General features: G+C 35.9%; 2 pseudogenes; both read right to left on the reverse strand.

Moving 5' to 3' along the window:
• Positions 1 to 10894: 10894 nt before the first annotated feature.
• On the reverse strand, positions 10895 to 20178 carry LOC122748333 (annotated as a pseudogene).
• Positions 20179 to 20987: 809 nt separating this feature from the next.
• On the reverse strand, positions 20988 to 21106 carry LOC122737842 (annotated as a pseudogene).
• Positions 21107 to 25892: the final 4786 nt, after the last annotated feature.

Here is a 25892-nt window from a genome sequence, read left to right on the forward strand (position 1 = left end):
ATATCCGAAAGAGCTCATAGAAGAGGGAAAAGGACCCACATGTACAAAAATATTTATAGGGGGTAGCTAGGTGGTATAGTGGATAAAGCACTGGCCTTGGATTCAGGAGTACCTGAGTTCAAATCTGGCCTCAGACACTTGACACTTACTAGCTGTGTGACCCTGGGCAAGTCACTTAACCCTCATTGCCCTGCAAAAAAAAAATATAGTAGCTCTCTTTGTGACGGCAAAGAATTGGAAATCAAGGGAATGCCAACCGATTGGGGAATGGCTAAACAAATTGTGGTATAGGAGTGTAATGGAATACTATTGTGCTGTAAGCAATGAAGAGCGGGAGGATTTCAGAGAAATCTGGAAGGACTTAAATGAACTGATGATGAGTGAGTTGAACAGAACCAAGAGAATACCATATATGGTAACAGCAACATTGTGTGATGATCACCTGTGATAAACTTGGCTCTTCTCAGCAGTGCAATGATCCAAAACAATTTCAAAGAACTCATGATAGAAAATGTTCTCCACATCCACCCCCCCCAAACAAAACAAAACAAAAATAACCCTGTGGATTCTGAATGCAGATTGAACCATTCTGTTTCTACTTTTTGGATGTTTTTTTTTTCTTTTTTGAGGTTTTTCCCTAGTGTTCTGATTCTTCTTTTACAATATGACTAATGCAGAAACATATTTAATGTGATTGCACATATATAACCTATATCAGATTGTTTTCCATCTTGGAGAGGGGGTAGGGAAGGGAGGGTGGAAGGAAAATTTGGAACTAAAAATCCTATGAAAACAAATGTTGAAAACTATCTTTACATGTTACTGGACAATAATAAAATACTTTATGGTAACAACAACCAATAAACAATATTGCTGTCACTGTGCACAATGTTCTCTTGATTCTGTTTTCTTCACTATACATTAGTTCATACAAGTCTTTCCAGGCCTTTCTGAAATCATCATGCTTGTCATTACTTATAATACAATAATATTCCATCATCATCATATGCCAGAGCTTATTTAGCCATTCCCCAATTGATAGGCATTCCTTTGATTTTCAATTCTTAGCCAACACAAAAAGAACTGCTATAAATATTTTTGTACAAATAGGTCTTTTTCTTTTGGGGGGAATGTTTTTGGGATATAAACCTAGTAGTGGCATTGCTGGATTAAGGGCATGCCCTTTGGGCATAGTTCCAAATTCTTCTCTAGAATGGTTGTATCTTTTTACAATTCCACCAACAGTGGATTAGTGTCCTGGCTTTCCTATGTCTTTTCCAACATCCAATATTTTCTGTTTTTGTTATATTTGCCACTCTGATAGGTGTAAGGTGATACCTCACAGATTTTTTAAAATTTGCATTTATCTGAGCAATAATGATCTAGAGCATTTTTCATATGATTATAGATAGCTTTGATTTTTTTTCTGAAAACTGCCTATTCATATCTTTTGACAATTTATGAATTGGGGAATGACTTGTATTTTTCTTAATTTGACTTCATTCTCTATATATTAGTAAAATGAAGCCTGTATCACAGATATTTGTTTCAAAAAATCTTTCCCAGTTTTCTGCTTCCCTTGTAATCTTGGTTATATTAGTTTTGTTTGTGCAAAAGTTTTAAATTTTTTATAATCAAAATGATCTATTTTTCATTTTATTTTACTCTCTCTATCTTTGGTTCTAAATTCTTGCTCTGCCCATAAATCTGACAGATAAGCAATTCCATATTCTCTTAATTTGCTTATGGTATCATCCTTTATGTGTAAATCATGTACCCATTTTATTTTCCAAGTATCCATTTTGACCTTATTTTAGTATACAGTATGAGATATTGGTCTATACCTAGTTTCTACCATACTGTTTCCCACTTTTCCCAGCAGTTTTTGTCCAAAAATGAGTTTTTGTTCTGAAAGCTTGGATCTTTCAGTTTATTATATACTTGAGTACTACTGTCATTTACTATTGTGTCGATTCTATTCCATTTATCCATTTCTCTATTTCTTAGCCTGTACCAGATTGTTTTGATAATTACTGCTTTATAATACAGTTTGAGATTTGGTACTACTAGATCACCTTTTTCTTTTATTTTTTTCATTGATACCCATGATATCCTTAAACTTTTGTTTTTTCCAGATGAACTTTGTTATCATTTTTTTCCATATTTATAAAATATTTTTGATAGTTTGATTGACATAGCACTAAATAAATAAATTAACTTAGGTTGGATTGTCATTTTTATTATATTGGCTCAGTCTACCCATTAGCAATTAATCTGTTTCAATTATTTATATCTATCTTCATTTATGTGAAAAGTGTTTTATAGTTCTGGTCATATATTTCCTGTGTTTGTCTTGGCAGGTAGACTCCCAAGTATTTTATATTGGCCAGAGTTATGTCAAATGGAATTTCTCTATCTCTTTTTGCTAGAGTTTGTTAGTAATATATCTAAATGATGATGATTTATGTCGGTTTAATTTGTAACCTGCAACTTTCCTGAACTTTATAATTTCAAGTTGCTTTTTAATTGATTCTCTAGGATTTTCTAAGTATAACATCATATAATCTGCAAAGAATGATAGTTTTGTTTCCTCATTACGTATTTTAATTATTTTAATTCCTTTAATTTATTTTTCTTCTCTTATTGCCATAGCTAACATTACTACTACAATATCAAATAATAGAGGTGATAATCTGCATTTGCTTCAACCCTGATTGTATTGGGATGGCTTCCAGCTTATCCTCATTAGAGAAAATGCTTTCTGATGGTTTAGATAAATAGTACTTATCAGTTTAAGGTAAGTTCCTTTTATTCCTATGTCCTCTAGTGTTTTTAATAGGAAAGGGTTATACATTTTGTCAAAATTCTTTTCTGCATCTAAAGACATAATCATATGATTTATGTTGGTTTTGTTATTGATATGGTCAATTATGCTGATAGTTTTCTTAATGTTGAACCAGCCCTGCATTCGTGGTAAAAATCCCACCTGGTCATGGTGTATGATACTCGTGATGTATCGTTGTACTCTTTTTCTGTATTTTATTTAAAAATTTTGCAACAATATTCATTAGCAAGATTGATGTATAATTTTCTTTCTCTGTTTTGGCTCTTCCTGGTTTGGGTATCAGCACCATATTTGTATCATAAATTTGGTAGGACTCCTTCACTTCGTTTTTCAAATTATTTATATAGTATTGGGATTAATTGTTCTTTAAATGTGTGGTAGAATTTGCTTGTGACTTTATCTGGTCCTGGGGATTTTTTCTTAGGAAATTCATTGATGGCTTGTTCAATTAATGAAACCTTTTGAAAAGAAAATTTGGAAGTATTCAAATAAAGCAACTAACATGTTTCTAATGTTTGACACACATTCTGTTTCTGGGTTTATACCACAAGTAGGTTGTTGATAAGAAAAGAGTCCCTATATACACCAAAATATGTATAATATCACTTTTTTGTGGTGACAAAGAATTAGAAACAATGTAGATGCGCATTGTTTGTGAAATGGCTAAACAAATTATGGTACATGATATAATGGCATACCATGGAACTATAAGAAACAATGATTGCTACTCAATACTATTCAATAAACTCCTTGTTTTTCAGTCATTTCAATCATGTCAGACTCCTTTTAACTTCATTTGGTGATATCATTTTTTTTTGTTTGGTTGGTTTGGGTTTTGTTTTTTTGGGGTTTTTTTGGTTGTTGGGCAATGAGGGTTAAATGACTTGCTCAGGGTCACACAGGTAGCAAGTGTCCAGTGTCTGAGGCTGGATTTGAACTCAAGTCCTCCTGAATCTAGGGCTGGTGCTTTATCCACTGCACCACCTAGCTGCCCCCACTCCATTTGCCCCATTTGGTGATATCATGGCAAAGATAATAGAGTGGTTTTTCCATTTCCTTTTCCAGCTTATTTTACAAATAAGGACATGAGACAACCAGGGTTAAGTGACTTGCCCTGGGTCATACAGTTAATATGTTTCTAAGGCCATATTTGAACTCATGAAAATTTGTCTACCTAATTTCAAGACCAGTGCATATGAGGTTAGATTTGAACTGAGTTCTTCTTGTTTCCAGGCCAAGCAGTCTATCTACCAGTTACCTACCATAAACTCCACTGATGTCCTATTGCCTCCAGGAGCAAATACAAAATACTCTGGAATTCAAAAGCGTTCACAACCTAACATTTTCCTGCCTTTCCAATCTTCTTATACTTTACTCCCCAATATGTATCTTTGATCCAGTGACACTAACCTCCTTGATTTTCCACAAATAAAACTCATCTCTTGGTTCCAAACATTTTCTTTGAATGCCCCTCATGTCTAGAGTGTGCTGTCTTCTCCACTCTGTATAAGGAACTCTCTAGCTTTCTTTAAGTTACAACTAAAAAAAAATTATCTTACACAGGAACCTTTCCCCAAACCCTCTTAATACCAATGTCTTCTCTGTTAGTTGTTTCCTATTTATTCTGCATATATATATGTATATATATATATATGTGTGTGTGTGTGTGTTTGTGTGTGTTTGTGTATGTATATGTATGTATATATGTGTATATGTATATATTTGTTTTCATGTTTTCTCCCCCATTAGATTGAAAGCTCCTTGAGGCCAGAGACTGTCTTTTGCCTCTTTTTATATTCCTAGCTCTTAACACAGTCCCTAGTACATAATAGGTACTTAATAAATGGTTATTTATTGATATGATGAATACAGCGAACCATAGAAAGATTTACCTGATTTGTTACAGCATGAAGAATAACATTTAAACACACACACACACACACACACACACACACATACTGGAATGCATCAGTATAAATAGGGGTTAAAAAATACAACCAAAAATATTATCAAAAGTGAATCCTGCAAAATTTCTAAGAATAATTGTGACTTCAAAGAGGATATGTGGGAAGACATCCTGCCCTCCTGCTATCACCAGTATCATACTTTTTTGTACAGTTAAAAGTTCCATGGTTATGGTACATTACCTATATATGTAGCCTTTTCTCAATGTAGTTATTAGTTTTATTGAATTTGCCTATTTCCCTTTTTCTTTAAAATATTATTTGTTACAGAGAATAGCTTTGGGAAGAGTTAAGAGAGGGGATACTGGGGGAAATTGTGGTGGCATAAAATGCAAAAGGTGACAAATTATTTTAAAAATAATATCTACATCTTTACATTTATCCACATATTTTAAGATATTTTTATTATAAAATAATGAGCATTAACAAATATTAACATTTATATATCACAGATAGTCCTATTATCTTTATTTTATTTTTAATTTATGGAATAAACAAGAATTTCCATAGCAGTATATGATAAAATATGATCACACATGAAACTGCAAATCTACAATGCACAACTTGCTATTCCTTTCAAATGTACAAGAAAATAATCATGTAAATTTCTTTTTTTTTCATCCCCAAGATGGCTACCATTAGTCACAAACAGCTTTATACACGTAAAATTATTCTATACATATTTCTATTTATTGATTCATTCTCTGGATGCAGATAAAGCCTTTCTTCATTTGTTCCTAATAGATCATTTGAATATTTATATTATAACATTTATATAATATATTATTTACGATATTTTTTTGCGGGGCAATGAGGGTTAAGTGACTTGCCCAGGGTCACACAACTAGTAAGTGTAAAGTGTCTGAGGCTGCATTTGAACTCAATTCCTCCTGAATCCAGGACTGGTGCTTTATCCGCTGTGCCACCTAACTGCCCCTTCAATATTATCTTTTAAAGTAAGCTTTGGAATCTTCAAGAGGAATTCTGGAGAGACAAGGAATGCTGATTACTTGAGGAAAATCTCTGCAAAGGCAGAGAAAAAACTGATAAAGACAAAGTTTTCCCGAAAAGAACTGTTTTAAAGTTTTACTTGCAAAGGTGAAGAAAATTATTGGGGAGAATTGTTATCCTGAATGAACCAAATATTGGGATTGCTGTTTAACAATTCAGATGTTATCTGCTATAACTGTGATCTTTCACCCAACTAAAACATTGTGAATAATCATTTATATTTGTGTTTTTTATTTCCTTCTTAATAAATTGTACAGATAGTATGTTTGATGTTTAAACCTAGGAAATTGGGAGATATACACATATATGTATTGAGAGAGATACAGAGAGTAAAAAACTGATCATGGAAAAGTTATTTATCTCATTTGTTAAATAAAAAATATTAATAATCCCTTATGGGAGTTACTGATTTAATTATAGAGAAATATGTTACAATTGCAATTTCAGTTATTAATAAGAAAATGTCTAAACATATCCCTGAACTTACTTTACAACTTGCTATGATGAGAGTGAGTATTTCAATGAACCAAGTAACAGACTAAAGGTATATGGGGTTACCACCTATTATAATTTATGTGTGATAGTTGGCACCAAAACTTTATAGTTTCTATAGTGGATAGAATGTGGGAATTTTGAATTGGGAGAGACCTGGGTTCAAATTCAACCACTGGTAATTAATTTATTTTGGGTCTATTGACAAGTCACCAGACTTCTCTACTTTTGTTTCCTCATCTGTTAAGTGGGGAGACTACCTGTTGTATCTTTACGCAATCAGAAAGTTGTGTTGTGGAGGAAATATAAATTACATTTATGATTATTTAACTGAGAAAAAAGACAGACATAGTAGCCAAGACTGGAGGGAGTTAATATTTAGAACAATTGTCCAAGTAATTTGTTCTTTAAAGTTTGTGCATTGGCTATACTGCCACATTCTGGAGGTTATTGGGATGAGAGAAGAGCTGTAGTTGGTCAATCTTGGGGATTGTTTATACAGCTTCTCTCCCTATTCCATTAACATTCTGTAATGCCATTCATTACATTTGACTTGAGACAGTCTTTTCTTAGCCTGCTCCTAGGCAACCCTGAATCCATCACTGTCATCACAGCTCACGAGCATGAGGCTGTCCCATTACTGTTCATGTGGAAAGGGACTGTCTCCCATTTTATAGCCTTGTTTGAGACCATCTCTGATGATCCATGGGAATACAATTGAAAGATTTTATCAAAAATCCCACAAGTCATGGAATCCCTAACTACTTGGAATTTCCCAAATAGCCACGCAGTTGACAATTTGAATGTTGTCTTTTTGTAGTGTATCCTTTCTCTTTCTCCTCACTTCCCCCATGAACTTAAAAAAACCCACAAGATTAAAATATAGGAAGGAGATATTTGATAAACAATTGATCATTATCTAGAAAGAGAAAAAGACATGGATGGCAGCTTATCATCCAGCATCCTGAGTACAATTTACAAAGAATTTTTGATCCAGTTGAAAGCAATAGAATTAGCATAGATAGAACTTGCCTTTAGGCATTTGCAGGCCAAATCTTTTCAATAGTTTTGCTCCCTCTGGAATTATCATCTGACGTGACTTTTCTAATATTTTTGAAGAATGTCCATAAGATAACATATCTATCATATGGCACCTAAAATCCTGTGAGTAGAAAGCTTTGTACTGAACTTATAAAGGATATCAGAAAGTCTTTGCATACTTTGGATTCAATATAAATTGTATTTAGAGCTTGGAACTTCAGAACCTATGAAAACTGGGTCTCCGTGCCTCCTTTCTCTACCCTCTTCCCCAACATTAAAACACCCTTCTCACAATTGCCACAAATCTAAGGTATGGGTATAATTATGCCAATTCCTTGCTCAAAAATCCGCATTGGTACTCTACTATCTTCAAGATAAAATGTGTTCTCCTTAACCTGGCATTCAGAACCCTCCACAATCTATCTCAAATCTAATTTTTCAATTTTATTTCCCATTACTCCCTTTATGTATTCTCATTTTCTTGCTTTCTGATTAGGGTTCCCTTGAACCCTAATCCTAGAGCATGCAAAGAGTTTATTGTTATAATAATATGAACTAAAACAAAGTTGATCTGACAGATATCTAATGATAGGCATAATTAAGTTTGCATTGCATGTTAATTAGACATAAAAGAGTAGGGGAGCAAGCAGGCCATTTTAATTGCTATTGCCTTTACACAGTCAACCCAAACAATTTTTTGGTCAGCTGAGAGGATCGAAAAAGAGGGGAAATAGTAGAATAGGTTATTTCACTGAGAACCCTTTGAAGATCCCTGCATTAATATATCAGAATGAGATCATTTAAATGTAAGAAGGGTGGGCTGGCCTAAGTAAGCAGGTCCATAGAGGGTTTCCAGATATTTCCTTTCTCACTGCAGTCTATGAGACCTCATGCAAACATGAGGGGAAAACTACTTCTGGCCATGTGTGATTAAGGGGTTGGCCCTGTGTGATGATGAAAAGTTTTCTAATTGGCTAAGGACCTAAAAGACTTGGTGACTTGAAGTTCACTGAACCAAAAATGAGCATGTCTACAAAAGCCGTGACCCATTCTTTATCACAATCTTTTGTTTTCATTTGTGAAGAGTCAGGAATATTTCAAGTCCAATTTATCTCTAACAATTTAGCATAGTGACTGGCACACAGTAGGTGCTTATTAAATGACTGTTGACTTGGCTTGGCTAGGGTTGACTTGATCTGCCTCCTAGAGCCAGGAAGAAGGAAGGGTGTTAGCTCAAGGCTCCTGTGGGCCATGACAGGTGGTGAGTGCACGTTTGCCTTAGGTCTTTATGCTAATTCTTTTCTGATCTCAAGCAAATAAGTATTTCAAAATGGAAGTACCTTGGCAAGCTTATACATCCAGAAAATCCAAAGTTTCTCTCATAGGAAGAATCCTGAATGGTAGCCGAAGTGTCCATCCACAAGTATATGAGTGATCAAGGTTATCAACTTAGCAGCAACATCCACTAAGGACAAATGGACATCATTCAATAGTCACCAGAGTAAAAATAGCTTTAGGCAACGTGCCCCCCTCCTGGTGGAGAGAAGCATTGACTGTTGACTTAACAAAGGCCTGGATCTATGAGGCCTAGCAAGGCTATCTTCCAAATAGGGAGCTCCACCTAAGGGAAACTTTATGAAGACACTGCAAAGAGAGAAAAGGACTTTTAGTAACTAGGAATTATAAGTTATCCCTCTGCCACATGTGGTCCCTACACATGTTCTTCACTAATTCTGTATTGTAAGTTTGAGTTCTCTCTCTCCAGAGGCCTTGTATATGTGAGAGGAGAGGGCATGACTGGTGGGAGTTTGTACCAACTGTTCTTACTATACCTGCATAGTAAAATACCTTCTAAAAAAACTAATTAAGTCTGTTACATGATGTTGAGTGAAGTGAGCAGAACCAAGAGAACATTGTAGACAGTATCAACAACATTGTGTAATGATCAGCTATGATAGACTTAGCTCTTCTCAGCAATATAGTGATACAAGACAATTCCAAAAAAACTCATGATAAAAAAATTCTATATTCATCCAGAAAAGGAACTATGGAGTCTGAATGCAGATGGAAGCATACTATCTTCAATTTTTTTTTCTGTTTTTTTTTTCTTTCTTGAGGTTTTTCCCTTTTGATCTAATTTTTTTTCACAACATGGCTAATGTGGAAATATGTTTAACATAACTGTACATGTATAACGTTTATCAGATTACTCTCTGTCTTAGAGAAGAGGGAGGGAAAAGAGGAAGGGAGAAAAATTTGGAATTCAAAATCTTATAAAAACAAATGTTGAAAACTATCTTTGCATGTAACTGGAAAAAATAAAATACTATTAAAATTGAAAAAATAAAACAAAACAAAGCACAGGTCTGACCAAAAATGCCAAGAAACTCTGACTGGCAAATTATTAATGGGAAGCATGCTAGGGTAGAGGAAGTCTTGTGAGTTACAGTCTAAGAAGTAGAGCCTTCTCCCAGGGTTACTCTTAGTATCCTTAGAGTAGTAATGGCCTCACCTCTGGGGATTCCAACTTGTGAATTGGTAGAGTGAATCTTAGAAGGATTGATAAACAATGATAAACTCTAAACATGATAATGAATAAACAAAAAAGGAAAGAAATTCCATAGCAAATTCTTTCCTTCATCAACAATTATAGCTCTACCAAATTTAGACTCTAACGTCATACTCAAAATCAGCCAAAAGAGTTTGGTCTAATCTATTCCTGAGGAAAAAGGAAAATAATGACTATTTTCCAGACTATAACATGAATTTGGAATACACACACATAATACATTATATATATATATGAATAATATTACATATTTGTATATATATATAAAATATATACATACTTATGTACATGTATACGTACATATAGAGATACACATATCTCATTATATATATACATATATGTCAAATACTATAGGTATTGCTAGCACTAGTTAATTATATATAGATATATAGATAATGTAATATTTAATATATTTTATAGATAATCCTAACAGTATATAATTAATACCAATTCTCAATAGTATTTATAAAGGACTTAAGATTTTCAAACTGCTTTACAAATGTTATTACATTTAATAGTTCAGATAGGCAATGAACCAGTCCTGAAACTAAATGGGAGTTGTGGAATGGTCTGGACTGCCTTTGGGAAATAAAGCAATGTTCTTAAAGATCCTAACTTTCTTCCTGAAATAAAAGTCTACCTCTGCTTTGATTTTTCCCCCTAAATTTTCATATTTTATTTTTGGCATTCCAACACAAGCAGGGGAGAGGCCACCCTGCTGGTCTTTATCAGGGCTGGTCCAGCCTGTCACAGTAGCTCCAAGTTCAAGGTCAATAACCCTTTGGGGCAAACACTGTGTACTTGTCTCTAACTACACAGCCAAAATTCTAACAGCAAGAGGAAGAAGCCTCTATAGTGCCAGAGTCAGGAAGGACTTGATCTCAGATGCACCTAAGCTGCCTGGAGCTTAAGCAGCCACAAGTGAATTACCAGATTGAATCTCAAGCTGACTGAGGAAACCAGGGTCTTGTGTCAGAGCTTAGCAAAGAGGCCCACCATCTGCAACAGGTAGTCTACTGTTTTCATGTGCATGTATCCTATCTCCTTGATAAACTCCAACTTCAAATATTCAGGCATCTGGAAGGTTTTACACACCTAGAAAATGTTGACAATAGCATCTTTTGGGGAATAGCAGAGCAGCCAGAGGTAGGTGAGGATCCTGTAGGCCTCATTGATGTTGGTGCTCATGCACAATATTATAGCATTTCCTTCCCCAGGAGTGGCTGGGGCTCATCACAAACCTGAATATGTTTTCACTGTTAATGAAGCCAAACCCAGAATGGGTGGACTGCAAGTTGTTCAAGACCATCTGCATGTCTCTCTGGGCTGTGAAGGTCATGGCTTCTAGCCCATCATCTGTGTACCCCATCTTCTTCTTCTCAATGACAGACATCAATCTAACCATAACCTAGGCACAGATCAGCTTTGTATACAGAAGGATGGCACAATGGGGCTGAATTGTATCTATGATTTTATCCAAGGTATTGCATGTAAGAGCAAAGGGGGTTGATTTGGAATAGATTTTCATTGACCTCCTCAGGGCACGTGGGCTCTGAGGTCATGCTGTCTACTTCATTAAGGATAATGATGTTGTGCCAGTCTTTGGGGAGGACGTCCTTCTTATAGGCAAACATCTTGATCTTGTTCCTTACAACAGCACCCCTTTTGTTGGAAGAATGCAGCGTCTTTCAGGGAGGGGCACAGCAAGGCCCTTGCCAAACACAGAATGCTGGTCATTTCATCAGTTCCTGGGGGACCAAAAATGATAATATTGGGCACATTCCCTTCTCTTGCAAAGACCTCCAGGCAGCTCATAATATCTTCATTTCCCACAATTTCATTCAGTTTCATCAGCCTGTATTTTTCAATCCAGGGCAGTTTGTAGTGAGGGGCCTTGCCCGAGCCTCAGGACATGGCTGTGGCTGGCGCCTGGCTGAACTGGAACAGCTCAGTTCTTCTCTATCTTCACTGTCATGGAGGCCCCTTCCTGCCACCTGCCAGTGGCAGCATGCTGATGTCACAATCCACATCTGCTTTGATTTTTTCTGAACATGGTTTTTCTTCCAGGGATTCTCTGCAGTGGAAATAGACTAGCACAGTCACCCTGGAGATAGTAAAAGAACAATGGAAAGACACATGGTAGAGCATATGTAGCTGAAACACAAGTCAATTTCATTAAAGGAGTGGCATAATGGAGATCACCAGTGTGATCAGAAAAGTAGGTGGAACAGTTAGTTCCAGAGAAAGGGATAAATAATGTACATCCTACGTTCCCCACTGACATCACCACAGTGAGATAGGATTTAGGTGAAGGACCTCAGGAAGGACTTCATGGCCCTCTCCCATGGTGGTTTTACAAGAAGATATGGAGAAGAATCCTATAGAATGAGAGGGCATGGGAGGATTGCAATGTGTCACTAGAGAGAATACCCACATCAGTGAGATTTATGTTCGCTAAAGCTACACAGGTTCTGAACATCTTATCCTCCTCCTCTTTCTCATCCTCCTTTTCCTCCCCTTCCTCCTCCTCCTCCTTCTTCTCCTCCTTCTCCATCTTCTCCTCCTTCTTCCTCTTCTCCTCCTCCTCTCCTCATAATTGTAACCTATCTAGGTGATTTAGGATTGTCCCTCTGTCATGAATTCTATTTCCATGATAATTATGTCATCTCTGTCACATTCGAAACTTTGCTTTTTCAAAAAATGATGTAAAGAACAAAGTCAAAGTCAAGTTTCTGGGGGACTCTGCTGGAGACCTCCAAGTTGATACTGATCTATTTAATCAGTACTTTTTGTACCAATACTCAGTCATTGTGTAGAATCAGTTTCCTATTAGGAACTAGGGGGCATAGATCACACTTACATTTTCCCACAGATATAGTTATCTCCTAAGGTAAAAACTACTTTTTTGTATTACAGTCAAAATAACAGTGATATGCTGGTTATTTGAAGAACCTCTATTTTAGTGGGAAAGTATAAGTTATCTTAATTACATATTCTAGGACTTTTTTTTTTTAATGGAAGTCCAACTCCAGTGCTTTACTAGAATATGGAGGAGACTCTGTGTTCCTAAATGCTATGCCAACATATGACAATTTCTGGCAAATGTTAATAAGGTGATTTTTCACAATAGACTATAGGACTTGTCTATCATCTTAGTGAGAACCTGGTTAAATTTGAAAAGGCTTTTCCAGACAACTTCAAGTCATTGAACTCTTTTGCAAGAGAAATTCTTAAAAACTTTATGAGAAGGGTTGTGATCTGAATGGGTTAAGGGAGGAACTATGTCAGCAAACACACATCTTTGAAGTATTGAAGTATGGTTTGTATTAAACTAGTTTCTATGATACCTTATGTTAAAATACCATCAGCTTTGTTACGTCAAATAACTCGAAGCTTACAGATATCTATAAATTGGGGAATGGCTGAACAAACTACAGTAGAATGTAATAGAAAACCATTGTTCTGTAAGAAATGACTAAAATGATTAGGTTCAGAGAAGTCTTTGGAAGAAACTTGTATGAATTCATGCTAAATGAAGTGAGCAGAACCAGTAGAATTATGTATAATATAATAATATCTTAAACTTCGAAAGACATTTTTTGCGTTAAAATTGTGTCTTGTTCTGTTCCCCCTTAACTCATTCAAGGCAGCATAGTAAGTAATTTTATATATAACCAGTATACAAAAGTAATAGCAGAAAGTAAGAAGAATCTAGAAGTCATTTACAAACTGTCTCATAGAAACAGAAAAAAAAAAACAATGGCTACTTGCAAAGTGTGTCAAAAATTAAATAAAAATCACTTCTATGTGCTGTGTAATGTAAGATTCTAAATGTGGATTCTAATCTGTTCCCACAGTTTTTGGGGGAAACTGACTAAAATCACTGATAAAATGAGTTTAGGTTTTTAAGGGTTTATTGGAAAATAGAAAGAAAAAGATTGAGAAACAGAATTCCAACAGCCTGGCATTCCTATCTTTCCTCAAATTTCCTGTGAAGTCCTCTGCCACTGCCACCACCAAGTCAGGAACCCAAAAAGCCCCAAGAGCTCTCCGCACAGGCTCCCTTTCCTCCTTCCTGTCTCCTCCCAGAAAATAGGAGGCTCCTCAAGTTGATTGGCTGGTAGCCTTGATAGACAGCACCCATGAGCAAACGTCATTTTCTGACGCCAAGGAAAAGCCACAATGCCTCTGAGGCATTTTCCTCATGGTAGAGCTTTCCTACAGCAAGTCTCCAGTAGGTGGCATCATTCCAATCATTACAGTGCTAAAGCAGGGGAAGCCAAGTAGGCTTTTCTGTAAGAACCCTTTGGTTCTGCTAATTGCCACTGTCTATAAGTCACAGATAAGATCCAGAAATCTGCAGTAAGACCAACAGAACATCAAATGTTGCTGATAACTATGAGATGATCAGTTAAGGAAGTCACCCCAAGGTGACATGGATAAGAGTTAGTCTCTCCCTCGATAAACCCAATAAAAGTGACATCTCAAACAAACCCTTGTCCCTGGAACACTCTTCCATCTCCTAAGGGTCTATGTTGCTCAAGTGCTCCCAGGTTTGGTCCCTGGTTATGTGACTATCTCCCTTCTCATTCTCTTCCTGATGCTGCTTACCTTCCTCCACTACTGCATACCCATCTCCATGCTGTCTACAACTATACCCCTGCACTGTTTGTATTTATATTTTCTGTGACATGTGTCTCAGTACTCTTTGTGCCTTATTAAAGTATGATTGAAGCATTACTTCTCACTGCTGTAGTAGTCTTTCCCAATGAGTATCCAAAGAACCTGGCGTGCCTGCCCTCATTTGACTCAGAGGGACCACATTGGATTCACATTCCCTTTCAATTAATCTATAAATTAATTAGCAATTCAATCCCTGGTAATGCAATGTCCAATCATCATTCCAGAGGATTGATAAGGCTAACCTATGCTACTCACCTCTTGATATAACAATGATGAATTCAAGATACAGCATATGGCATACATTTTTGGAAATGGACAATGTTACAATTTATTTTGCTTCACTTTGCATATTTATTGAGTTTAATTTCTTATTTTCTTTTAAGATGTGGTTGGGGTCAGCTAAGTGGTGCAGTGGATAAAGCACTGGCCCTGGATTCAGGAGGGCCTGGCCAGCCTCAGATACTTGACACTTATTAACTCTGCGACCCTGGGCAAGTCACTTAACCCTGATTGCCTGGCAAAAAAAAAAAATGTGTTTTGCGGGAGAAAATATATGCTTGTTAATTGAAAAATAAAATAAAATTCACAAATGAAAGAATCCTAACATTTTTCCAACATTTTTTCCTTTTGTTATACATTTTCTTGAAGTCTTTTGGAAGTGGTTTTATTTCTTCTTTTAAATATTTTGAGCCATATTTGAAAATAATTGTTTCAAAACAAAATTATATGGCTATTTCTCTATAGCTAACCTAAAGGTTACTTTGCCAACCCTAAACTTCTTTGTTCACTCTCCTTAGACCACTTCTCTTATAACTCATAACTAAGAATCACCTCATTTAACAAATTAACTCCTAAAATTGTGTACTTCACTGCATTTGCCTCTTAAATCACAATACTTAGTGCCACTCTTAAGTAAACATGTATTCCAGACTAAAAGTTAACTTACTTCTAGGCCCTAGAGTTGGGAAACTAATTATTCCTCTACCTTGTAGATTTAGTTTAAAATTCTGTGCTTTGATATTTCTTAGCATGAGGACTCTTTAGTTAGCGCCTGTTATCACTAGCTATGTACTGAAGGTGTCATTTGAATAGAAGAAGAATATGGCCATTCGATATTGGTGTGAAAAGAGGTGAAGCCTAAAAGAACTGGCAGATCTCAAAAGTCAAAACAGGTAAGTGTCTAGAATACAATAAAGTCACTTTGGGGAAGAAGATGCTGCAAAAAAACATTCTAAAGTCAGTGTACTCTGATCCTGTACCAGAGGCTCTTTCTCCTCTTCTATTTTTCATTCTTCCTGAGAGATGTTAGAGGTCCTGGTTCTTTAATTGCATAATAATAGTAAAGAAGGATATTCTTTTGCCTATCGGATTTTGTTGAAATAAGAAGCAAACAGCCTAGGATGATGAAAAGGTCGTAACACTGAATCAGGATCTCTCTACATGTATGGTCCTACCTGGAACACTTAAAGAAAGCACACTAACTTTCTTAGCCCATTCCCATATCACTGAGCACTTCCAGGAATAGTTATTCTGGAAGAATTGAACTCATCCTATATATATTTTGACCTCAATATGGCAGCTACCTACATAGAAGAGGAATAAGGCCACATTAGACCTGGGACCCTACGTAGCTTTTTTAGTTTTCCTTGTGAGTCATTTCACAGGAGAGAACAAAATCAGGTCACCTGAAGGAAATGACATAATCTTTTTTTTAAAGACACTTAAACAGAATATATTATCACCATTCACTGCAAATTAATAAAGTGCTACAGTTTACAACACTTCTCTCAGTATAAATTCAAATAGCAAGTGATATTCAGTTATTTTGGGAACCTCTGCTCCAGCTGAAAAATGGCATAGGTATTAATATATGAGTGCATTATCTCTGTTAAATTAGTTTCCAACATTTCTTGTATTTCAGTATTAGCTGAAAAAAGTAGTGAAGGGGGCACTAGGAACATGTAGTTCTGACTTCAGCAGTAACTGGCTGCATGATTTTGGATGTTACTTGGACTCTTGGGGCTATTTGGATGGGATGAGCCTTACACTCCTTAGATTCTTTGAAGTTCTAAAAGTTCAATGACTCTATACATTCTTTAATTCTTTAATTACACATTATACATAGAGACCTTGTAAAAATGCATTTAATGCATTCATTTAATCTCAACTAAGTGGCCTTGTGGATAGTGCACTGGACTTGGAATGAGGAGATATGAAGTTCAAATCCAGACCCAGACATATGCTAGCTATGTTACCCTCAGCAAATTGCTTAACCTTTATTAAAGGTCAAGGCAGGTAAGAATCTTAAGGCTCTCAGACACACTTTCTTCATCTGTAAAACAAAGACTTGTAAAATAGCGCCCACCTGAAAGGATTGTTGTGAAATTGGATAATATATGTAAAGTGCCTTGACCTTAAAACACTAAAGAAATATTAGCTATCATTATTTTATTTTTATTTATTTTTTTTTGCGGGGCAGTGGGGGTTAAGTGACTTTGCCCAGGGTCACACAGCTAGTAAGTGTCAAGCGTCTGAGGCCAGATTTGAACTCATTGGCTCGAATCTAGGGCCAATGCTTTATCCACTGCACCACCTAGTTGCGAACTATCATTATTATTAAGAATAAAAAGAGGACCATGATATACTATCTAGTTACAGATCTGCTAAATATGAAACTCTGTAATTAGAATTCATGAGAAATGTCAAATAAAGTTTAGAAACTACATTTGAGGTCCTCAGTTTCTTTGAAAATAACAATAGCATCTAACATTCATAATATATTCCATTTTAAAAAGGGTCTTCCTCACATCTGCCCTTTGAACCACATAGACATTTGAGGTATACAAACCATTTTCCAAGCCACTGTAATGGTATGAGGGAGACAATATGCTATTGTTATTTCCATTTTATAACTGAATGTGAGAGAGATTTAGAAAATTGTCTAATATTATATAGCTACTAAATAATAAGTACAATAGCTACCATTAATATAATATTTAAAAGTTTTCAAAACATTTTCCACATTTAAAAAATTCTATCTTTACAATAACTCTACATGATGGGTTATTATTATTTACAGATAAAGAAACTGAGGTTGATAAATTACTTGCCAAGAATCATATATTTAGTGAGTATCTGAAGCAAGCTTTGAAGTCAGGTTTTCTTGCCTCCAGGTCCAGTGTATTATTCCTCACCATACCTAGCTACACTCCAAATGCCAGAGCCAAGAAACAGACACAGTCTTCTATTCCAAGTCCTAGCACTGACTTTTACACATAAGATACTGACTTCCTTACTGTCACATGGCTAGTCAGTGTTAGAGCGTGTGTTCAAATTCTTTTGACTCCATCACACATTGTCAGACTACTTGAGGAAATGTTTATTTTTATTTAGCTAAGCCTTACGTTGATCATTATGTATTTTAGGAGTAAATGTTCAAAGAAGAAAGTAATAGAAGGGTCTGAGAAAATAGCAATAGCATATACTCATACAAATTAAACACTGTGCTTGAATAATCTTGGAACATATCATATGCAGAAAAACACAATCAGCCAATTAGCAATAATGAAATAACTCTAGCTTTGTATTAGAGGAAAGCAGTGCTAATCAATGTGTTCTCATATCAGAAGAAATTTTACTTAACAGCAAGCATTGATTGTCATACAAGTTATAATGGAACCTGGACAGCCATTACAAAGAAATGTTCTCCATAGATTTAAGTGGAAGATACAGTTGCAAATGACCTTTGTCTCAAGGGCTGCTAACACTTCCCAGCATGCAAAGATAGATTTTATTGGGAATTTGTTTCATCATGGATTTAGTTTTTTTATATATAATATGGTTTGTAAGTGATCCTGTCTCCCAGTTTAGAGTAGTATATTGCATTCAGAATAAAAATGCACCACATCAAATATTTATGTAGACAACATTGTGAAGTGGATAGAGCACCAGACAGTGTCAGAAAGTCCTCAGACACTAGCTGTGTGACCCTGGGCATGTCCCTTTAACCTCTGTAAGTTTCAGTTTACTTATGTATAAAACAGTGTTAATAATAGCACCTACCTCATATGATTGTTGAGAGGACCAAGTGAGATAATGCATACATAATGTATTGTAGAAACATTAAAGGGCTATATAAATGCTTGCTTTAATTAATGACCACATTATTAACCCCAGGTAGAGAATGTAAAAGAAATACTGATCATGGGAAACATTGGGAGAAAGCATTAATTGATTAATGGGCTGAAAAATGAACATACCAATGATCCCCAAAAGGTGAAGCAGTTTATATCTTCTCTATCCAAAAGATTCAGTCCTTGTATCAAAATATCTTATGATAGCTTAGAGGCAAATAGGAATCCACCACAATTCTGGTATCTGAATCCTTCACCAGGCAGAACTGTAATCTTGGGATAAATAGGAGTAAGAAGGTGGAATGAAGATGAAGGAGGGAGGATAAGGACCCCAAAACCACCTCTTGAGATTCTACTTCCAGGAAAAGAAGCTGAGGTGGGCAGGACTAGGGGAAAATGAGATATGGTGGAAAATAAGTCCCCTTCATACATATTATGTTCCAACCAAATTGAACAGCTGACTATTCTTCATATGTCACATCCTCTCCCACCTCTTTGCATTTCCACAATTATTCTTACATGCTTGTAAGTCATTTTATATTAATTCCTGCCCTCTCATAACTATTAGTTCCCTTTAAGACTCAGTGTAGGATCCACTTCCTTCATGAAGCCTTTCTTGTTTCCCTTCCAATTTTAATATTCTCTCCATCAAATCACCTTATTATCACAGGATAAATGTCCTATTCCACCAAATAGTAGAATTCAAGTCCTGAGAGTAGGGACCATTTTATTTTTTTTTCTTTTCAGATGAAGCCTATTTTGGGTTTTAGGAACAGTACTTGAATAAGAGGTGGTCATTAAATTATGTTTCCCAAGGTCATAAGCAAATAAATGAAAATAGCAAAATCCCAAACCAAATCTAAGCCTAGATCCTCTGACTTCAAGTCAATGTTACTCAATAGTGGAAACCTTTGAATGCTAACTCCTCAAATTTGAAAACCTATTGACAATATGATGGCTTTTCTTACTTAAATGATTTTTTGGACATGGACAAGATAAAGGTTTGTAATGGATAGATGAGGGAGGGAAGAGAAAATCAATATAAAAATTAAAGCCATTTTCCTATAAAATATGGATCCAATAAATTTATATTTATGAGAGAGCATGCAAAGAGCATAGAGTAGATGGTACAGTGATCTGATCTCAGAAAGTTTTTTGCCTATTACTATATAGTCACACAAATATTTTAAGAAAATTATACTCTTGCCTCTTCTCCTAACTAGGAGTCATCTTCCCCTAGGACACTACCATTCCACAACACACTTTTTTTTTTTACTTAGCGTGATTCCAACACAGGAATTAATGGGTGAGAAGTGACTATATCACCAATGGAAATTTAGCTATGGTCATGGTGGGTAATGGGATAAAATCTGACATTAAAAAGTGAATAAGGTGTTTGGAAGTTTCTAATGTATTCTACCACTGACCTCTGGAAGTCATGTTGGCTTCAACCAGGCAGAAGACATAGAATTCTTCCAAATGGTTCACTCAGTTCCCCAATAAACCCACAAAGTTTATGTCAAGAACCCCAAAGACAGTAAATCCTGGAGTGGTTTAACCAAGTTATAGAGCTAAATTCCTGGGCTTATCCAAGAATAACATTTAACCCTAGGTCGATCCTCAAGTGAACCTTTCCTTTACAGTATATGTTGGGAAAAACAACATGGTATGTAACTAAAAAGGATGAGAAGCAGAATCTCTGGTCTTGAAACCATCTAGATTTATAACCTTATGAACAGAGCAGAACTGAACCTACTTTCACAAATGTGGGATGCTTAATGTTTATGGCACCATTCTAGGTTTTGTGAAATGTTTTAAGAAGTGTGTCTAATTTACTTTTCTCAAATATGCCCTTAACTCTTGTCACTATATAATTTGTGGTGCTACTTGTGTGAGTAGCATAACATACATAGTAGTTTAGGAGTGAGTAATTTTTAAGAATAGAAATCCAAGAACCATTTCAATGTCACACTAGTGATTATATGAAATGTATAACATTAATTTATAATCAAATGAGTTCTTTAATTCAATTATCTTGAAGAGATTAACGCAATATTAAGCAGAGCAAAGGGAAACACATTTAAGTCAAAACAAGGTGTAATTTTGACTTGAATATGTTTTAGGACCTCTCTATTTCATATTATTCTCATCTACTTTAAATAATAAAATTTCAGTTTAAAAATATTAGTACTATTTTGCTACTGACAAAATTAATGAGATAGGTATGTAATGGTTTGAATTCATGTTATTTAAGTCTTCTGTTAGGTGCCACAGAGTAGGTGGCAATCCCTTAATCAAATGTGTGTTGTAAAGGCTGTTAGGACATCTTCTATCAAGGGTAGTGCTAAACTCTCCTTTCATATAACTCTCACCTATGACTCCATAAAGATATCTCATGCACCATGGCCATACTCCTGTGTGTTGGTTGCCATATGCCAACATAGACTGGAAAAAAATTACTCTGACTTTTTCTTGGATTTCCCTATCAGGATGTGGTCTGGTACATTTTCCAGATCTTTTTTGAAGAGGTTTTTTTGTTTTGTTTTGTTTTCCTCTCTTTTTTGGTGGTGGTAGTGGGCACTCGTTGCACGTCCTTGCACTATTCTATCTTTCTTGGCTCCCTTTATTTCCTTTAAAAACATACATCTGAGAGCCAAGAGCCTAGAGGAAAGGCTGTGAATCTTAGAGCTCCCTACAGATCCATCCACATACCTCCAAAAAAAATACCATAGGACAACTCCTGGAGCAGCAAAACCCACAGAAGAACAGAGTGAGATCATTTTCCAGTCCAGGATGGCTTGGAAGTTTGGCAGTACGGCTCTGCCATACTGGGCTGAGGGGACCGTAGTTCGCAGCTCAGATCCAGCCCCAGGCAGACTGTGCCTCTAGAACCTCAGAATAGTCAGCATCAGCAGCTTCTTCTAAATCTCTGTTCATGGACCTGTGAGGGGGTCCAGAAGTTGCCCTGGGGGGGGGATAGTGGGTGTCTCTGCAGGAGCAGAGGCAGAGCACTTGGCCCAGGAAACAGATTTGAGTGGCAGAGGCCCAGTGGGGGAGGGGAACAGGCATGCGAAACTTTCAGACCACAAAGAATCAGATTTCAATTAGACTTCTGCTTCTGGGTTAAAGAACAAGCAGGCGCATGGTTACTTACAGGCCAGGCTGACTGAGAATGAGCCTTTCTCTCCTTAAATTGTACCACCTGGTACCCCCTGTAGCTTGGGACAGTGGGCATCCTGGAAGTAGTGCTCCACTTTAAGGAGTCAAAAGCCAAGAACTATGTGGGCAGGATGAGCAGGCAGAGAAGGCAGCAGAGCATTGAAAGTTTCTTTGGTGGCAAGGTAGATTAAAAGAAACACTCAGAAGAAGATAACAAAATCAAAGCTCCTACATCCAAAGCTTCCAAAAAATATGAATTGATATCAGGGCATGGAAGCACTCAAAAAGGACTCTGAAAATAAAGAAAGAGAAGTAGAAGGAAAAATAAGAGAGGCAGAAGGAAAAAATGGAAAGAGAAATGAGAGTGATGCAGGAGGGTTATGAAAAAAAAAAAGTCAACAGCTTTCAAAGCCAAATTGGCCAAGTGTAAAAGGAGGTGCAAAAGCTCTCTGAAGAAAATCATTGCTTAAGAATTAGGATAGAGCAAATAGAAGATAATGAATTTATGAGAAACCAAGACACAATAAAGCAAATCCAAATTAATAAAAAAAAATAAAGGGTAATATGAAATATCTCCTTGGAAAAACAGCTGACCTGGAAAATAGATACAGTACACACACACACACACACACACACACACACACACACACACACACACACACACACATATTATATATATAATTTTTTTTTTTGGTGGGCAAGTGAGGGTTAAGTGACTTGCCCAGGGTCACACAGCTAGTAAGTGTAAAGTGTCTGAGGCCAGATTTGAACTCAGGTCCTCTTGAATCCAGGGCTGGTGCTTTATCCACTGTGCCACCTAGCTGACCCCAGGAGAGATAATTTGAAAACCATGACCACAAAAAGTGCTTAGGCATCATCTTCCAAGAAATATTCAGGGGAAATTACCCTGATGTTCTAGAAGCAGAAGGTAAAATAAAAAATGAAAGAATCCACCAATCACCTCCTGAAACAGATAGCAAAATGAAAACTTCCAGGAATATTATAGCCAAATTTCAGAGAGCCTAGGTCAAGGAGAAAATATTTCTAGCAGCTAAAAATAAACAATTTAAGCACCGTGGAGTTAGAGTCAGGATAACCCAAGACCTAGCAGCTTCTAAATTAAAGGATCAGAGGGCATGGCACATGATATTCCAGATGGCAAAGGGATTGGGATTACAAGGAAGAATCACCTACCCAGAAAAACTGCGTATAATCTTTCAGGGGGGAAAATGGGACTTCAATGAAAAAGAGGACTTTCAGGCATTCGTGATGAAAAGACCTGAACTGAATAGAAAATGTGGCTGTCAAATACAAGAACCTAGAGAAGAATAAAAAGCTAAACAGGAAAAAGAAATCATGAAGGATATTAAAAATTTAAACTATTTACATTCCTACATGGGATGATGATACTTCTTACTCCTAAAAACTTTCTCAGTATTAGGGGAGCTGAAAGGAATGTACTTAGAGGGCACAGGTGTGAATCACATATGAAGGGATGGTATCTGTAAAGCATTTATTTTTTATTTATCCTTTTTTGTGGAGCAGGGAGGATGGGGTGACATTTCTGGGACTGGATTTGGGCTCAGGGTCTCCTGGTTCCAGAGCTTGTGCTTTGTCCATTGTTTTACCTACCTGCCCCATGATGACATCTTTTAAATAAAGTTAAGGGGTAAGAGGAATGCACTGGAATAAAGAGAAAGGGAGAGGTTTAATGGGGCAAAGTAACTCACATAAAAACAACAAGAAAAAGCTTATGGAGTAGAAAGGAAAACAGGGAAGGAGTGGGGGAGAGAGTGAACTTTATTCTCATCAGAATTGACTCTAAGCGGGAATAACATACACACTCAAGTGGGTATAGTAATATATCTAGCCCTGCAGGAAAATGGGATGGGAAGGTGGAGGAAGGGAGGGCAGATTGCAGGAGAGAGCAATACAAAGCAAAACACTTTTGAGGAGGGATAGGGTGAAAGAAGATAGGAAATAGAATAAATATCAAGGGGAGAGAATAGGATGGAGGGCAATACAGTTAGCAATAGTAACTGTGAAAGAAATGATGAGCAGGATGCTATCAGAAGGACATGAAAAATGCAATCTATCTACAGAGAAAGAACTAATAGTATCTGAATATAGATTGAAGCAAAATTTTTTTGTTAGTTCCTCTTTCAAAAGGTATTTTGACTGTTTTCTTCCACAACCAGACCAATGTGGAGATGTTTTGCAAGACTGCACATGTATAACTTATACTGAATTACTTGATTTCTTGGGGTAGGGAGGAGCAAGATTATTTTGAATGCAAAGATTTTAAAAATCAATGTGAAAAAATTATTTTTACTTGTAACTTGGGAGAAATTCTAAATAAATAAATAAATCTAGGAAAAAATAAAATTAAAAAATTAAATCTTTTGTCCTTCTTGTGCTATTTGTCTCATTTCCTGTGAACCTAAAACTATCGATAATAGGGAATCGGCACTCACATTGACAAGTACATTCAGGTCCTGAGGATATAGTACATCAAGAAAGTTAAAATGATTAATGATGATTAAGTGCTCACTTACCATTTCATTATTTCATCAGGTATCACCTCTCTCTTGTATATGCTAACATCTTGCATATGCCACTATCAACCCCCTTATCTTTCTCTCACTCAATGAATTCAGAATTATACTTTTTCAAAGCATCATGATTATTTGTACCATGATAAATCTAAATATTATACACTACTTGGATATTGGGTAAAGTTCATTTATGAAGGATTCAATAAACAAAACAAAAAACAACTCCATGAAAATACAAAATCTGTTCTGGAAGTACTTAAAAAAATAAAAGGATTCAGGAAATAGGTCAGTAGTCTGTGTTGTCATAATATTGTGTAGACGTGGTAGACTTTATTAAATAGCCACCTAATACATCTCTTTTTCTGACAAAACAGTGAATAATTTTCTTGTCTTAATGACCATTTCATCTCTTAAAAAGAAGAAAGGAAACAGGTATTTATTAAGCATCCACTATGTGACAGGCATTGTACTAAGTACTTCACAAATATCTCATTTGATAATTATAACAACTTTGTCATATAAGTGCTATGACTATCTCCATTTTACAGTTGAGGAAACAGGAAGATGTTAAGTGACTTGTCCAGGGCCACACAGTCAGTAAGTGCATGAAGTTAGATTTAACTGAATGTCTTCTTCACTCCTGGCTCAGAATTCTATCCACTGTGCTACTTAACTGCATTGTGAGGGAACATATGGTCTCAATCTAATTTTAAACAACAAGGACTATCTAGTTTCTGGGGTAAAAATGATGAGAAACTTAAGCTGTGCATGGTCTTAGATGTATGCTGGATTTTTGGAAAGCAGATGTCAAAGGTTTTAGATAAAAAGAAAGGGGGGTGGTGGCAAATGGAGAGAAGAGAGGATATGATTGAAATGCTTTTCCAACTCCTTGGAGAAGGAAAATGAAAAGGCAAGAATGATTCTAAGGTTTTAAACTTTGGGCGATTAGAAGTATGGAGGTGTTCTCATCATAAATAAGGAATTTATATGGAGGCATAAAATTGAGAGAAAATATAATGAGTTCTAAAGAGAATACTATATACATATTTTTAAAGGAACTCTGGAAGGTCAATGTGCCTACAGAAATTTGAAACACATTTTTGATATATAGACTACAAAACATTATTTTTAAACTTTCATTATATTTTTCAATGAACTAGTATTTTTTTCTCTCATTACCATACTCTCTCCAATTTAAAAGAAAAGAAAAAGAAATCCCTTGAAACAAATGAGCATAGTAAAAAAAAAATGAATTTCCTCATTGGTTGTGTCCAAAAATGTATGTTTCAATTCAGTCTAATAAAATTTTATTTAGTGCCTACTATATATTATCTCTTTCTTAGGGATAGGTAGCATATTTCTTCATGAGTATACTAAAATTTCTATTGGTCTTTGCATTCATCAGGGTTCCTAAGTTTTTAAAAGTTGTTTGCTTCTATG

The sequence above is a fragment of the Dromiciops gliroides genome, chromosome 1 (assembly GCF_019393635.1).
Source record: "Dromiciops gliroides isolate mDroGli1 chromosome 1, mDroGli1.pri, whole genome shotgun sequence".
Taxonomy (NCBI): Eukaryota; Metazoa; Chordata; class Mammalia; order Microbiotheria; family Microbiotheriidae; genus Dromiciops; species Dromiciops gliroides.